At 48.5% G+C, this 13,316-nt stretch overlaps 1 protein-coding gene across 1 annotated transcript in view; it reads right to left on the reverse strand.

Annotated features, from left to right (window-relative positions):
- RNF213 (ring finger protein 213) overlaps positions 1-13,316 on the reverse strand; it is a 2,876,335-nt gene that overhangs the window by 30,319 nt on the left and 2,832,700 nt on the right. The window lies entirely within an intron of this gene.

The following is a 13,316-nucleotide window of genomic DNA, read 5'->3' on the forward strand; positions in this document are numbered from 1 at the left end:
TCCGCATTCGTCGATGACGTTGTGGTTGCCGTCATAGTATCTACTTAGACGCCGCCCCTGCGCGTTGTTGTTAGTTCTTTACACAACATTCCAAGCCAGAAGCGCAGAGCCATGCAAGACACTGACCACTGGTGCACAAAACTAGGGCCCTGCAAGGGAGTCCCTAACACTAGAAGTCAGTTCGCAGAACAGGGAGGATGGGTGGGGTGGTAAGGAATACATAACTAATATATGTCTCTCACAGATATATTGTTACTGATCCTAAGTAACTTGTTCATATTAAAGAGACTATCACATATGGATTTCTTACCCTAGAATAGATACTTCAGCAATACCAACCGTGGCAGTGGGTCTGCAAACCAAGTTCACACCAGGAAGTCCTGAAGAACAGAACGGCCAAAGAAGCTGTCTCTTCGGACTTGGCTGTCCAGGCAGTAGTGTTTAGCGAATGTGTAAAATTAAGCCCATGTGGCCGCCTGGCAGATGATATGAACGGGGACTCCACATACCAAAGCAGTAGTGGGCGTCGTCGCCCTGGTGGAATGGATGCGCAACCCTACAGGAGGTTCCTTTTTCGCGAAGGAATAGCAGATCTTTATGCAAAGAATGACCCATTGAGAGATGGTGCGCTTTTGCACGGCCCAACCTTTCTTGGCGCTCACATAACCAACAAAGAGCTGATCATAAACCCAGAATTGTCTTATGTGATCCAAATAAAATAAAAAATGCACATTTTGGATCCAGATGGTGGAGCCTTTCTTCCTCTTCAGAAGGATGCAGAGGCAGAAAGAAGGTGGGCAGTGATGGTCTGCACTATGGGAGGAAAAGAAGGTTGAATTCCAAGGACAACCTTGTCCGGAAGAACAGAAAGGAAAGGAGGCTCAGAAGAAAGAGCCTGGAGCTCACTCACCCTGCGAGCAGAGGTGATGGCAACCAGAAAGGCAGTCTTCAGAGTCAAGAGTCTGAGAGTGCAATTATGCAGTGGCTCAAATGATGCATACATCAAATAAGTCAGAACAAGGTTCAGGTCCCACTGGGGCATTAAGAAAGAGATAGGAGGAAAAAGGTGAGTAATGCCCTTAAGGAAGCGATTTACAATAGGGGACTTGAAAAGAGAAGGTTGATCTGGTAGTCGAAGGAAGGCCGAAATGGCCGAAAAATAGCCTTTGAGAGTGCCCAGAGCAGAGCCCTGCTGGGCCAAAGAAAGCAGTAAGAGGAGAACCTCTGAAAGAGGGGCAGAAAGGGGATCCACAGCATTTGCTGCGCACCATGCCACAAATTTGTTCCATCTACAGGCATATACCATTTAGGTGAACGGACGCCTGGTTGCTAGAATAACATTACAGACGACTCACACGGAGCTCTAGGAGGTTGATGTGGAGCCCGGACTCCGCAAGACACAAGAGGCCTCTGATCTCAGCTTCTACCATGTGGCCTCCCATCCAAGAAGTGACACCCTCTGTCACCACTGTAAACTCTGGTTGGGGAAGGGAGAGGGATCTGCCCTGGAACCAATCCTGGTTTGTAAGCCACCACTGCAACTGATGTGCATCCCCAGCTGGGATCTGGACAACATAGGATGGGTGCCCTTGATGCTGTGCCCACTGGAACTTCAGGTCCCACTGCAGAGCCAGCATATGCCATTTGGCATGATCCACCAGTAGGATGCAGAAGTCCATGGGGCCCAGCAGCCTCAGGGTCATCCGTACCGAAATCTGGGATAAAGGCTGGAACATGGGTATCATAGCCCAAATATCCCGGACTCGATGTTCGGGTGGATATGCCCGAAACTGCACTGTGTCCAGAAAGGCTCCAATGAAAAGGAGCTTCTGGGAGGGGGTCAGGTGTGACTAAGGCACGTTCACTGTGAACCACAGAGAATGCAAGAGGATCGCCGTAGTCTGCAGATGGTCGGAGACAGCCTGGGGCAGTCCCGTCTTCAACAGCCAGTCGTCGAGATAGGGGAAGACTGGAACCCCTGATCTGTGCAGATGAGCTGCGATCACCACCATCACTTTTGTGAACACCTGAGGGGCGCTGGTAAGGCAAATGGGAGCAGTGTAAAATAAAAGTGCTCGTGACCTGACGTGAACTGCACGTAATGCCGATGGGCCGGCAGTATGGGGATGTGAAAATAAGCGTCCTGCAAGTCCAACACTACTATCCAGTCTCCAGAGTCCGGGCAGACAGAACCTGAGCCAACGTCAACATATTGAACTTCTCCTTCTGTAGGAAAAGCTTGATGTCCCTGAGGTCCAAAATATGACGCAGGACTTTGTCCTTCTTGGGCACCATAAAGTAGTGGGAGTGACAACCACAACCTACTTCTGGGACAGGGATGCGCTCAATAGCTCCCTTGGCCAAGAGAGCCGCAACTTCCTGACGGAGAAAGGCCAAGTGATCCTCCGACATGCGATGGAGTTTTGGTGACATGGAGGGAAGGGTAGTCTCGAAGAGGAGGTAGTAGCCCCTTCGGACTATCTGCGCAACCCACCTGTCCGACCAGATGTTGTGCCAGTGGGGAGGTGACAGCGGATGCTGCCGCTCACTGGCCACTGGTGGCCCTGGAAGGTCAGACTAGGAAGGTTTGGAGGCTACTGCAGAGGGAGCCTGGTGGACTGGGCTGCTCGCTGGCCCCCAGACCCACAGAGCTGGGTCCCACGACGCTGGTTCCCACGACTCTGTCAGCGCAGAGGCTGGGTGGCTTGCCCGGGCTGTGGCCCTGGGTGGAACGTGGTGGGGCACGCATTCCGTAGCCGCAAAAGGGTCGAAAGACAGACTGCATGGGGCGCGAGGGGGTAGCGAGGCCCAAGGATCGGGCCGTAACCCTAAAGTCCTTAAAGCGCTCGAGCGCGTTGTCTGCCTTGTCGCCTAAAAGGGCATGTCCAAAAGGGTGGAGTGGACATCCCCTGAAAAGGCAGTGGACCTCATCTAGGCATAGCCTCTCAGGGTTACCAATGTGGAAATCATCCTGCCTAGCGAGCCAGCAGTGTCCAGCCCACAGCGGATGTCAAACTTTGCTGCGTACCTCCCTTCCACAAGCGCAGGGGAGAGTACAGCCCGAACCTCCTCCGGGCACTGCGGCAGCACTTGCGTGATAAGAGCCCCACACGGAGTGGGAATAACGGCCTAAGAGACATGCAGTGTTCACCGACAGCAGTCCTAAGCTGGCGTAAGAAAACATTTGATGATCCAGCTTCTTGGATTCCCTATCTGGGGGAGCAGTAGGTAACGCCTTTGGACATTGAGGCTTTGACAACCAAGCTCTCAGTGGTAGGGTGTCGGGAGAGGAAAAGTGGGTCGCCGGGCAATTATCCTGTCCACAGGAGCCCCTGTGCTGGGCTTGGACCAAGTGCCCAGAGGATGTCAGTAAGGGCTACGTTAAAAGGCAGCAGAGGCTCCGAAGAGGCTGAAGCACCCCAGTGAGGCGGTTAGTCCTGACTGCCACTGTAGGAAGCTCAAGGCCCAAGGCTTCAGCCACCCTATGCACCACCACAGCGTAGGAAGCCCCCTCCTCCATAGCCACTGTGGGGGGAGCAAGCATACCAGGGTCTGGTGACGTGTCAAGACCACTGGCATCACCCAACTGCTCTCTCCAGTCTGGCTCTTGGAGCTCATCTGTTAAAGGGTCTCCAGACCTCTCCCAATCTTCCTCCTCGGCCTCTGGCCACCACTCAGGGCAAAAGGGAATGCTAGGATAGAAAATAGGCACAACATTTTCTGAGGGTGCCAGCTCTGTTTCTGATTCGAGAGAAGGATCGGGGATGAAGCCGGCTGGGGGCACGGTTGGTGCCGGCAGAGGCGTCGTCAATGGAATCGGTGCCGGAGCAGGTGTCGTGAGGTCGACCGTGTGAGAAAATGTCATCTTTCTTGCATTGGTATGCCTCCACTTTTTGCTGAACTGCTGATGTGCTTTGACTGAGTGTGCCCTGGGCTCCTACCAACCAGGTGCCCAGGGCCTGTGTTCCTTCCCTAAAACTGTGTTGAAACTAAAACCCAATTGGCATCTCTGGCCACCAATCAGCCCCTAGTAAATGGTAACCTAGGTACCCAGGGCTTGGTGACCAGAGAAGGCCTCTAAGGGCTGCACCCTTATGGGCCCTGTACCCTGACATCCACACACTGCCTTTGCAGGCTGAGTGTCTAGGTACAGAACTAAACAAAGATTCGACATGGCACACATCCCTTTGTGCCATGCACATAAGACCCACTGCCCTGGCATACCTCAGTCACCCTCTAGCTGGGTGCACTATGCTAGTGGTGTGGGCACAGGTGCATGAGCCTTGTGCCCCTACAGTACCCAGGGGTACAAAAGGGGGTGGTGATGGACGGAGCATCTGAATCAATCAAACACTCACACCCAGTCAAAAGATCTGGGTTTAATCCATCAACCGTTCTTTAGCCCACTCTGCCACCCCAGTTCAGACATGGTTATATGAAAATCAGTCTGACCCTGTGCCTCATGGGAACAGTCCAGCCCGAACTGCCAAGCCATGTCTTCCCTGGACCGGAAACAAGCTTCCGAGGACCGGTTTCTGGCATTCCAGCCGTCTTCAGCCCGGCTTGCTTGAATCCAGTGGTAAAGTGAGCAAGGGACTCACGTCTGAGCATACCCTGCCACACTTATGGCGGCCAAAAGCGGTACAAAAGGGAGTGGTGATGGACGGAGCATCTGAATCAATCAAACACTCACACCCAGTCAAAAGATCTGGGTTTAATCCATCACTGCAGCCTCAGAACCAGGGACCCCCCAACCGCGACCAGCTGAGGGTAAGATTTCGAGACGCCAAAAGACACACCTGCACCCGGTGCCCCACGGTCCCCTGTGCCTTCCTTTGGGGTACCTACCTCTTCTCCAGGATCCCAACCTACCTCTCAAAGTGGTGGTTAAAATATTCATCTAAAATCAGCCGAGTAACGAATTCCGAAGTACTCACCTGTGATCAGGAGAGAAGCCAGTACTGTACCTTGTAGCCCAGTACTGAACTGCAAAAGTAATCCTACCTTTGTTTACTAGTAACCTGAATTTTCTCCATTGGAATCCATTGACTGCTTTTCTGTGAAATTTCTTCGAAGTGTCTACTTTTGCAAACTTCAAATATTCCTTAAAAATCATACCAACTACTGAAATGTAATTACTTACCTGTCTTAGGTAAAGACCCCAGTACTGAACATAGGTGTCAACTTTTGAAATACATTTATATTCTGTAAAAATCAGTGCAATAACCAAAACGTTTTTACTAAACTGTTCTCAGCTTAGACCCCAGGACTGAATCTAGGATCCAGTCTTGGAGTTACAAAAGTAATCTATAAAGTAATCAGCTGCATTCATGTTGAAAAACACATTGAGCTCAATGCTAAATTGTGTTTAGAATTGTGTTGCCTATTGCAACACCTGTACCTATTGTGCTTACAAAATGTATTGCCTTTCTGAAAAGTAACTACCTGAGATCATTCATATTGAAAAAAGTATATTTTGATACCTGTTGGTTCTAAAAATAAAACAACTATATCATTTGATATAAAAACAATTGGCCTGGAGTTCAGTCTTTTCGAGTGTGTGAAACCTTTTGTTTACTGAGTGTGTACAACAAATGCTTTACACTGTCCTCTGGTACTGCTTTACTGCTCGACCAAGCTATCACTTTGGAGAGTAAGGTCAGCCCTGACTTCAACCTCTGTTATACCTCTGGGGATTGTGGTCTCTATACACACTGTACCTTAACTTTGGTCCAGTATATATAGAGCCACTTTCTCACAGACCGGCATCGGCCCAGATCCAGGCCTGGATCCATGGGTGCCCTGCGGAGCCGGGACCGAAGTCGCCAGCCTCGAAGGCCTAGAGTCCCCAGCCGAGTCTGCGGGCCCCATAGGCACACCAGCGGAGTCAGGCTGCCCAAAGATGACATGCATCGCTTAGTAAAATTCACAAAGTTGGGCAGGTGTCGCCCCGGGAAGGGGGAGGTGGACTCGGAGCCGACCCAGCAAGCTCCGCAGGCGGAGCTGCAGGTTGACAACCTTCCGCGTCCCACTTTGCATCAGCCGACAGACCGGGAGCAGGTGATGAGCGATGATGCTTCTTCACATTATTCTTGTGCTTCGACTTACCCTGAAGAAGAAGACTTTGATGATGAGTGGTGGTGGTGGCGGCTCTGTGACCGATCCCACGATCTCCCTCTTGACCGGGACCTCCAGCGGCACGGAGCCGACTACTGGGCCTCCAGAAGCTTTCGAACCGCTCCAGCAAAGACTTCGGGCCATAGCCCGACAGTTGGAGCAAGACTTCGGGCCATGGTCGTGCTCCAGGCACCAGGGGCACACGAGGTGCGGATCCATGATGATGATGGAGTCGGAAGACTCAAAAAAAGTCTGACAAAAGTAGAATTTTTTTTTTGTAAAAATTGATTAAGGGTACCTCTCTCTCCGGATCTGAGCTGGCTAGCGCAGACAAAAAAAAGAACTGAACCAGCACGCAGGGGCGCCGTCTAAGTAGATACAGCGGTTTCACGACAGCGACCACAACGCCATCGACGAACGCGAAGTCGACTGACACCACCTACCGACGCGCAGGGATACTGCTGAGAAAAAATTCTATGGATTCAGTCTGACACCTGGAGGTAATCTAAGGTAACAAATCCATAACTATTAGTCTCTTTCAGACTGCGCATGCATTGCTACGGCGCATACCATATGCCCCCATACTGACTACTGATTGGCATCACAGGATGCTGACACGTGGGCCACACAAGTCTTTTACCTGCCTCAAACGCTGTCTGACCATGCCCTGGTCCTGCTTGAGCATGTCCTCCCCTGGAGTGCTTTTGCCTGGAGGCTCCCACTAGGTGTCCTGTGGGACTAAGTGTTCTGAGAGGAAATTAGAACGCGATAGCAGAATATTTTGAGCACAATGATAAATGAAATAGGGTGCTCCTCACTGTGATAAGGGCTGCATCGCAAAGCAAGCTAGGGTGCAGCGGCACAAGCTGCGCAACTGGATCAGGAGATCAGTGAGCTAGGGCTCCAGTACTTTTCAGAATGTAGTGTGGGGTGCTGGAATCTATCCAGGGTAAGCTGGCAGAAGTTGAGGAAGTGGCACAGAGGGAAACCCACTATCCAGGAAAAGAAACCCATGCACGTAGATATGGTAATGGTGACAGAGCGGGTAAGAGATTAGCTCAAAATGCTGCATAAACTCTGGGCAAGTGATTACATAGTGGCGCTGTAGGATGAGCATCTCAGTGAGTGTATTGGCAGTGAAGCAGTGCAGGGGTCAATGACTAATTTCTTCTCTTCCCTGTATCAGACACAGCAGCCTCCTCCTCTCCCAGACCTTGCGACATACTTTGACTCTATACAGCCACTGTGGCTTGAGGATGGCCATAGGAAATGCCTGGATAAACCATTCCCTGTTGTGGAGGTAGTCTGGGTTATCAGCCCCATGCCGGCTGACAAAGCTCAAGGGATGGATGGCCCGATAACACCCTACATCAATGACCAATAAGAACAATAAAATCCTGGCTAAATTAATTGCCTCGAGACTGCACCCTGTCACCAGTATTGTTTGCAATTGCCATAGAGCCACTTCTGGTGTGGTTGAGGCAGCATCATGCGCGGCACAGCCTTTTTTTCACGGCATGTACGGTGATGAAATTATGTCATAGGTCAGAGACTGGCAGACCAACTTATACCCACTGATCAGGGAATTTACGAGATTTGGTAGCATGTCAGGAGTCAGGATCAGATCAACTGGGCAAAGTATATTTTGTTTTCCTTAACAAATGTAACAATGAAAATCTCCCATAAATTCTCGTTTGAATGGGTAGAAGGCCCTGTGAAGTATCTAGGGGGATGTTGATGATCTCTGGAGGGACAATTATGGGTGCTTGATGACATGGCAAGATGATCATGTGGAGAACTGGCATGGTCTCCCGCTCTCTTTGACAAGGAGGCTGACAATTGCCAAGATGGTGCTTTTCCCTAAATTCCTTTATTTATTTAAAAATCTGCCGCTACCCATGCCGCTCTATTTCAGACACCATCTCTGATTGCATCTGTTATCCCTTGCATGGGCTGGTGGTCAACCCTGGAGAGCCTGGGAGATATTTACTCTCCCTTTCGAACATGGGAATCGAAGGCAAGTAAACAAATAAATAAAACGAATTTCGTTGTGTGCGCTGCATCGCATTTGGCGCGCACAATGACATTTTGCGATGCAGCCCGCACAACTAAATTCGTTTTATTTATTTCATTGTTTACTTACCTCCGTTCATCCATATTCCGGTGTTCACTACCCCCACCCTGCCCCTCCCCGCCCTCCATATCGCCCCGCTACTGGCTAAGGATCTGTGGCGCCACTGTGGGCAGTGTGCACCCTTAACCGCATTCTCTGGCATTGCCCCAAACTACAGTGGTACTGGGAGGAGGCCCTCCGAGACACAGATAACATCTTCTCAAATGAGATTTCCCGTTTTTTAAACTACATATTGCTGGGTCTTCCCAACCCTCTTGCATATCCACTGAAATCCTCTAGAGGCAAGGCGATTACCCTCGCTCTTCAGGCAGCATGCCAAGCATTTCTGGTGAACTGGGGTAATGATGTAGTGTGAATACACTTGCACTGGTATCGTCAATGTTAGAACGTGCTGGCCATGGAAAAGATCACTGCATTGGTTGAAGGAACATTGCCCCAATATGTAAGAATGTGGGGCCCGTGCTTTCAGTTTCTGGCTAGTGACTTTTGAGAACTTGTGTGACCCAAGTACCTTCGAGTGCTTCATTTGACTAGTAATGTACCCCATGGGCAGTCAGGACTACATCGCTCATCTTGATACTTGAGCTCTGAGTGACCTCTTCACATTGCTTTCTAGGGCGGACTAGTACTACTTCCTGGTATCCTCCCGTGTCTTCTCTCCCTCCCCTCGTATCCTCCCCGTACCCCTCCCGATGCCCACCCCCCTTCCGCCTTGGTTGTAGGTGAGTGTATGTGATGGGTCGGAATGGGACAGAAAATACGCGCGAGTGCCAAAATAAAGTCGCCCCCATTAGTGAACTAATTACAACCAAAAAAAAGCCTGTGTGTGCAAACTGGGGCAGTTTTGAATTTGTAAGGGTACACTGTATGAGTGTTTTCCAAGGTATGAAGACTGCATAGATTTGAGATTGCTGCAGGTAATGTTTCTGGAGATATAAGAGAATCCACAGAAATATATATATATATATATATATAGCAGCTCCAGTTGCTCCAACAAGCCGGTGCACTCGTGGGCGGGTGCTCTTCGCGGTGGTGCCCCGCGATATAGATTCACACTCCAAAACTCCCTTCCATAACAAAAAAGTCAAAAGAGCACTCAAGTCGGGCGGCGTAGAAGATTTTTAATCAGCCAGCAGCAAGTCAAGACAGACGCGTTTCGTTTCCTTCGTCAGTGTCAATGTTTGACGCTGCGAGGACGCTATTTTAACTGATTTGCCGTCACTACGGCTACACGCCCAGTGGCGACAAAAAAACTTTACATATATGGGGGTAATTGTCGACCATCTTAACATAGTCAATGTTCACAATACCGGAGTCATATTCATAATGGTATATTCATACATTTTACACCAAATGTCCCTTTTTCTTTTCTAAACTGTCTCATAACAAATCTTATGTTATTAATGCGGTCATCACTTTATCAAGTTACTAGGTTGCTTACGGGTAGTAAAGTGCATATACATTACAGACATTGCAAAGAAGGCTTTCTGGTCATATTGTGTGTGTATATGTTCAAATTGGATAACACAATTACTCAATATTAAGCATGTATAGCCTCCGCCGTCCCAGATTACGATGTCTTGCTACCACGTGATTTTACACACCATTGATTGGTTCTCGTCAATTCAGCCCAGAAAATGGCGTCCTCGTGGCGTCAAACATAGATACTGACGAAGGAAACGAAACGCGTCTGTCTTGACTTGCTGCTGGCTGATTAAAAATCTTCAACGCCGCCCGACTTGAGTGCTCCTTCGACTTCTTTGTTATGGAAGGGAGTTTAGGAGCGTGAATATATAGATTTCCTCAAAAATGATTATCCCATCACCCCCCCAACTATACCTGATACCTAGGGTCCACAAAAACATCGATTGTCCACCGGGCAGACCAATAATCTCAGCCATAGGAAGCTTGTTTGAACACACTAGCAAGTACATAGATTTCTTCCTATAGCCACTAGTACGAACGCTACCGGCTTTTCTACAGGACACTGGAGACTTTTTGAGTAACATTGCAGATTTTGCATGGCACCCTGATTATTTGTCACACTAGATGTACAAAGCTTAAACACCAGCATCAGGCACTCAGATGGACTTAATGCCATGCGTCACTATCTGGGCAAAAGGGACATCACTCTACACCAACACACTATGATGCTCCTACAGATGACAGAATGGTGCCTAGACAACAATACATTCTCCTACAATAAACTACTGTACAAACAACAACAGGGCAAAGCCATGGTTACTTGCTTCGCCCCCAGCTATGCGAATTTGAATATGGGCTGGTGGGAGGAGCAAGTACTCATGGTCCAACACCACCACACAGTGACGAACAATGTAGTACTATACAAACGCTACATTGATGATATTTTTATGGTATGGCGAGGCACTGAAGAAAGTGCACTAGCGTTTGCCACAGCCATTAATGATAACGGGTTTAACCTCAAATTCACCTGCACCACCAGTAAGAACACAATTGTATTCTTAGATCTAGATGTCTTTCAGGCAGGAGGAAAGGCAGAGAAACAAACCCACAGGAAGGAAACCACAGGGAATGCCATTCTACACGCCACCAGTTTCCATCCTACCAGCCTTAAAGAGAGCATACCTTACGCGGAGTGCCTTAGGATGAAAAGAAACTGCAGCCTAGAGAAAGATCTAATTACAAGCATCGATAGTCTTTGTGACAGACTCCGAGACAGAGACTACAGCCAAAAGACTCTGAACAAGGCCAGGGAAAAGAGCAACAACCTCAATAGGTCTGAGTTGCTACACAAATACACAAAAGCCAACCCTGAACCCACCATGACCAAACCAGCCATGGCGCCCAGACTGATAGCAGGATACAACAAATACCACAACAACCTGAGAAAAATCTTATACAGGCACTGGCCTCTTATCAGAAATGATCCAACCCGTGGCCCACAGTGCGCAAAATTACCACTGCTAACCTTTCGTAGAGCCACCTCCATTAGACAGGAGCTAGTAAACAACGCACCAACTCTCACAAAAACAAGTCCTGGCTACAGGCACAAACAGGCTTGTTTAAGTGTACAAAATGCAAAGCATGCAAGCATGGAATAAATACCAAAACAGTCAATTTTCCCTTCAGACAAACAGCCTTTGCAATCAAAGAACACTACACATGCAAAACAGACTATGCAGTGTACGTTCTCAGCTGCACCTGCAAGAAACTTTATGTAGGCAGTACCATTCATTCAGTGCACTTGAGAATCTTACAACACCTTAGAGCAATTTCCAACGATGATCCATCATACCCAGTGGCAAGGCATATCAACGCCCACCACAACGGCAAATCAGAAGACCTCACTTACTTTGTCATAGACAGTGTGGCACAAAACCCCAGGGGTGGAAAAAGGCTACAAGCACTCAGAAGACTAGAGTCTAAATACATCTTCCAATTAGATTGCAAAATCCCCAACGGGCACAACTCTGATGAAGCCCTCAATGTACATCTGTAAACTGCACTCCACACATTCTCAAGACAGCCCCCTCGTGCCGATTTAATAAACCCATTTGACTGTGAACATCTTGCTTCACCATCTTTTTTTAAATTCACTCTTAGCACGCAACAATGTAAATAGTAACCACACATTCACCACACTCACAAACACGATGACCAGGTCAGGCCATTAGTGCATGCATTTACGCCACACAAATATAGATCCTAGTAACGGACCCTAAGGCCCACGTACCCTGCTGCAGAGACCTTAACCACACGTGGCATCCCCAAACCAAAGCCCGCCCTAAAAGCCCACAGGTGCCTAATTCTTCCAGCACCATGAAATGGACTCGGTTAACACCAGGGAACTTTTCACATCGCACCACGCGATTTAGCAATACCCTTCACATACGGGCTAGAGACAACAGCACCAGGTACAACTAACACTTGATGCACAAATACCTTCAGTGCGCCAAACTGACAAAGGCCCACGGCATCCACCTCCAAACAGACCCCGGGAGTATCCCACCCATGTAAAAGGCCAACCCTGCATTAGCACGGCATCAGGCGCTCTCCGCTCCATTATGGAGAGACAAACGGCAAACCCGGCTGCCTCCCAAATGATGCCAACATTAGTCATTTTACCTTTGCACCGTGCCGGGACCCCCAAACACAATCCTACAGCAACATATTGGGGGGTGTGATTGCCATGGAAGAGCAAGACACTGAGCTCTAACCAGCAACACCGACAAACGAACAGACGTACCTGAGAGTGTTGGCCGTACAGAAGCTGCGCGCCCAGGACACAGATTTAGAGGCATATCCAAATCATCCATGTCAGTGACAGCACGTACACGAGCGCAGAACATTTAGGGAAAGTAAAGGTCCTTACAGCCATACCCAGGGGCGCAAATAAGTCGTTTCTGGGATTACAAGTACATGAACATCTCCAGCACCCTTCAACAATAATTAAATGTTCCAATGCAAATAATTATTTACATGTCTTTCTTCACATTTTATGATGACTTGCACTTTTTTATGTGACAATATCTCTTCCATGTCTATTGTATGTCACATGTAACTTGGGTGTAACCTGACCTCCAAACAGTTACTTTGCACCACTATAAATACTGCTCACTAACTTGGTGTAGCCAGATGTAGTGAACAAGGCGGACTTGTCTGCCGAAACGCATCTGGTCCTTTTTCTGATTAAAAACCTTTGATCTTGAAACCCACGGAGGCGGTGCCTGTCTTTTCATATGCCAGGAGAACCAGGATTGGAGATATATATATATATATATATATATATTATATATATATATATACCATATTGACCAGCAGACAAATAAGCCAACGCACAACCACAACAAATAAAGACCTACACAGTAATCTATGAAACCAGCCCATCAGGCACTGCCCGATTGCCCTATCGGCAAGAGCAACACTGGCCAAGAGCTTCTGAGAACAAGGTTTGCAAGCCAAAGATAGTGGGAAATCTGCTGAGGAGGTGATGAAGTGGCTGGATTTACAGACTATGAATAGTTACAAGTATGCTTTTTCTATTATGAAGGTACACTATTTCACAATTCTCTTACTTAATCTC

The sequence above is a fragment of the Lissotriton vulgaris genome, chromosome 7, assembly GCF_964263255.1.
Source record: "Lissotriton vulgaris chromosome 7, aLisVul1.2, whole genome shotgun sequence".
Lineage (NCBI taxonomy): Eukaryota > Metazoa > Chordata > Amphibia > Caudata > Salamandridae > Lissotriton > Lissotriton vulgaris.